The sequence below is a fragment of the Rattus rattus genome, chromosome 9 (assembly GCF_011064425.1).
Source record: "Rattus rattus isolate New Zealand chromosome 9, Rrattus_CSIRO_v1, whole genome shotgun sequence".
Taxonomy (NCBI): Eukaryota; Metazoa; Chordata; class Mammalia; order Rodentia; family Muridae; genus Rattus; species Rattus rattus.
Window position 1 is genome coordinate 26,566,226 of NC_046162.1, and position 4,581 is coordinate 26,570,806.

Consider the following 4,581-nt stretch of genomic DNA (forward strand, 5'->3'; position numbering starts at 1 on the left):
GGGTGGCTACAAATGAACAGATCTCCCTGTCTTTGCCTCCTGAGTGCTAGGACTAAAGGTGTGCTACCAAGTTCAGCCTTCAACTTCCGTTTTCAAAGGGGACCCAAATGTTAGAATTGAGCTGATCGACAGCGGAAGTGACAGGCTGAGAAAGATCACAACCAAACTGAAATTAATTCAGGGAGATTTGCACAAAACATACATAGGACTGTCACATAATTTAGCATAAAGAGCTGAACACTGGGTATGAGGTCACATGACTGAGCATTTGGGGGGCAGATCTCTGAGCTCGAGACTAATCTGGTCTTCATAGTGAGTTCTGAGCCAGCCAGGACTACATAGGAAGGTCTCGTCTGATGAGAAAAGGGCAGGGCTTAATAAGAGAAGAGGCTGGGGTTGGGGATTTAGCTCAGTGGTAGAGCGCTTGCCTAGCAAGCGCAAGGCCCTGGGTTCAGGTCCCCAGCCCCGAAAAAAAAAAAAAAAAAAAAGAGAAGAGGGCAGGGGTAAAGGAACAGAGATCCAGGCTTGGCTGCTGCCTGTGCATGTAGGTTAACAAGGCTGCTGTATTGTACTGGAACAGCTCTGTAGAACCCCAGCAACTCTGGCTGTGCTTTTGGTCCCAAGGACAACCCCAGAGGGAGGCCTAGGTAAGAGGAAAGAACAGAGGCTTACAACTGTGGTACAATATTTGATCTGTACTGTGGTCTTAGAAGGAACTGGAACAATCTCCCTGGAAAGCTTCCACTCAGGTCCCAGCACTCAGGAGACTGAAACAGGATGATCTTGAGTTTGAGGCCAGCCTGGGCTACAATAGAAGCTACTGTCTGAAAAGAAAGCTCAACAGAAAATGCCAGGTCATCCTAGTTACATACCAAGTTCAACACAAGTCTGGGATACATGAGACCCTCTCAAAAAAAGCTCTCCCTTACCCCCGGCAAACAAAGCTACCACCATTACCTCACATAGCTGTCTCAACAGTCTGGTTCTTGGGCTCTATCCTCGTACTCTTCCATTTTGACATCCTAGACCCTGCTAAGCTTGTGAAAGGCAGGGTTTTCAGGCCAGCTTAGCACTTGGGAATATGTAGCCTCTGGCGGAAACACATCTTTCAGGTTTATGTTTAACACTTGCTTTTAGCTCACACCCTGCTGTCTATTCAGAAGGGCACTGAAAAGCCCATGTCTGGTCTTCCTGGATCGCCCTGGAGACTTGAATACTGTGTGAAGTGGTGCTGGTGGTTTTAGTGGCAAGATCAGAGACTCATAGCATCAAACAAACAAACAAATCTGTCAGCCCAGCCAACATTAAAGCGTCCCTCTACTTTATCCTCCACAGATGTCTTGTACCTGAGTAACCTGGAAATAACAATGTCTGAGCATTCTGCTAAAGCTGAGAGTAGGCCCACTACTGTAGCATGAGTCACTAGGCAGGCTTAGCAGCTGCCCAACTTGTGTATCTGGACATAGTGTTCTCTACTCAGAAGCACAGCTGTGTGGCATTTTGGAGAGACGGGATGAAGTACAGGTACTGGCTAACAGTACAAGCACTACCAGCCTTACTGGCTGCAGTGCTGTGAAAACAGGCACATGCAGAAAGAGGAAACAGATTTGAACCATCCCTGGTGTTCACGTCTGTCAACTGAGGCTGCAAAAGGAAGATCACAAATTGTTAGGCTGGGCTATAGAAGTCTAAGCTGCCCAAGACACAAAGGCTTTAGGGCTACAACTCAGCGGTGGAGCTCTTGCCTAGTATGCCCAAGGCCTGAGTTAAATTCCTAGCACAGAATGTAGGCAGTCAGGATTCTAAGAGTGGAAGGTGAATATAAGAATGGTGTAAGTCCACAATGTATGTAAAATTAATCTATGGTGAACAGTATACAGAATCACAAGAGTATAAGTTTACTGTATAATAGCCCTAAGTATGGCCAAGCCTCTGGAGACACTCCCACCAGTGGAAAATCACCCAGGTGAAAGTCACCATATGGTGTGGGTGTAGATACATGAAACGGTGGAAATATAGCCAGAGGGGTGGAAACACTGAAATTCCACGGCAGACAGGAACTTCTGAAAGTCTCAAGAAAGTTTTGTAGATAACCTACATAGCAACCACACAGTGGCTTACAACCATCTGTTATGGAATCTGATGTCCTCTTCTGGTGTGTCTGAAGAAAACTAATATACTCATAAACTAAATCTTAAAAAGGAAACAACCCCAAATAGACACTAATGGACACACCCTGAAGACCTTTGGATTCACACTGTTAGCGTCTCTTCTGGAATCTCCAGGTGCTAAGAATCTAGGAATCAGTGTGAGAAACAGATCCCAGCCTGCCTCCTCCAGTGCTGGGAGTCAAACCCATGGCTCACACATTTGGACATTTACCCTATCACTGAGCAGTAGCCCCATTCAGCTTATTGTGTACAATGTCTCCCCACAAAGGGTTTTACTGCCTGACTCTTATGCAGTTAACAACGGTCTATCTTCCCTTCCCAAGTGCTTGGTTACCATGGGCATGTACCACTGTATTGGGTTGTTTCAAAACGATTCTAAAAGGAGATTGAAAGTTATTTGTTTTACCTTCTGCAATGTTGCTAGAATTAGAATACATGTCGCTGGGTAAGCTGTACACTACATGCCTGTAATGTAATGTACTTTGGGAGGCCAGCCTAGCCATAACAGACCCTGTCTCCTAAAAAACAAACAAACAAACAAACAAACAAAAACAACAACAAAACTATTACCTTATTATTGAATGAAAACTCTGGGGTCTGGGCTGTAGCTCTCAATCCAACATTCCCAAAGAAGTAAATGCAGGTGTACGCCATTTGAAGAAGTCACAGGATTTTCAAATCAGAAGGAAGCAGCGGCAGAGCGGTGAGCCAGCTCCCCACCTACCCCAGTTCCTCCTTAGGATTTTGCTATTGCTAAACATTTTCAAAATCTTAGATTTGGGGGCTGGCTTGTGGACGTCTGGGCAGCCACATGACTCCCCCTTTTTTTAAAAAACATTTATTATGTATATATACATCATACAGCTTTCTGCCTGCGTGTATGCACCTGCAAGCCAGAAGAGGGCACCAGACCTGATTATAGATGGTTGTGAGCCACCACGGGTTGCTGGGAATTGAACTCAGGACCTCTGGAAGAGCAGACGGTGCTCTTAACCGCGGAGCCATCTCTCCAGCCCCATCCCTTTCCTTTATGCAAGCCCATGGCTGTTGCCTGGTACAGGCGATGCTGGCTTCCCTTCCCATTCTCTAACAGGTCGTGGGCCGGAGGAAGGGAGAGGGGTTCTAAACCTCCAACACCTAGACTCAGGAGACGGTTCAGTACAGTACCCAGCATGCATGAGGCACAGGCAGGTAAATCTCTCCGAGACTAGCATGGTCTACTCGGTTGTAGGCCTGTAGGAACTACTTAGTGATTGAGGAAGATACCTGAAGTCAACTTCTGGCCTCCACACACTTGCATGTACACATGCATTCACAAAAGGATACCTCCACACCCTGCAGCAACGTCTATCAGGTGATGTAGCTGGCAATATCATTCCCGGTTCTTTGGGCCAGAAATCCTTCAGAATGGGCTGAAGAGATGACCCATCAGTTAAGAGTGCATATTGCTCTTGCAGAGGACCCAGGTTTGGCTGTTAGCAACCATGTGGTGGCTCCTAACTATGACTCCACTTTCTGGCCTCTGAGGTAAGTTTCTGCGTGCACATAGTGTGTATAAACTCACACAAGCATACACATACACACAGAACTTGAGGGCCTATTTTGTAGGAACCTTGGGCTTGCTTCCTGAAAGCCTGTGAACTTAGGAGGGGAAGGTGTGCAGTGCTGACTGGTTTGCCCAGCCTGTGTTCTAGACTGAGATTTAATCAGTCTGGAGTTTGTGGCAATCCTTCTGCCTCCGCATCCTAAGTGCTAGGGTTTACAGGTATTAGCTACAACACTCAGCCTTGCGGTTTACACGTTCAATCTGGCATCTAGTTTCCTTGAGAAGGGTATGTATAGAGGAAAATCAACAAACCACAAGTTGTACAGAAACTTTGGCTAAAATACACTTGGTGTTAGGCACTTTTGGCCAAATGAGGCTATTGCATAAGTTCCAGGGCAGTTGTCACACACGTCACAAAATAGCACGGCAGCTCATCTCCAAAATACAGCCGACCTGTCACTGTGACACTCAACCACTAACTGAAAACCAAACTAGCATCAACAGATGCCTAGGTAAAAAGAACCCCTCCTGGAAACCTCTGCCTTCATGCAGCCTACCAGGTGCTGTTTGGGGACAAACATACCATTTGGAATGAGATTTTAAGCTGAGATTAGCACTGACACTTGGTCAGAACCACTAATTTCACAACCTTCACAAAACTGAAGATTGACTTACATGGCTTGTGAAACAGGATTTCTGAGTTCCCACTCACTGATCATTTATTCAAGAAAGTCTAGCAGCAAAAACTTTAGCTTTGTGGGATTCAGAATCAGTGACCTTGATTGAAACCAGAACTGGTTCCACATGTCATAGAAAATCTGCTTCAGCTGCTGTTATGGGAACAAAATTAACAACACAGCCCCC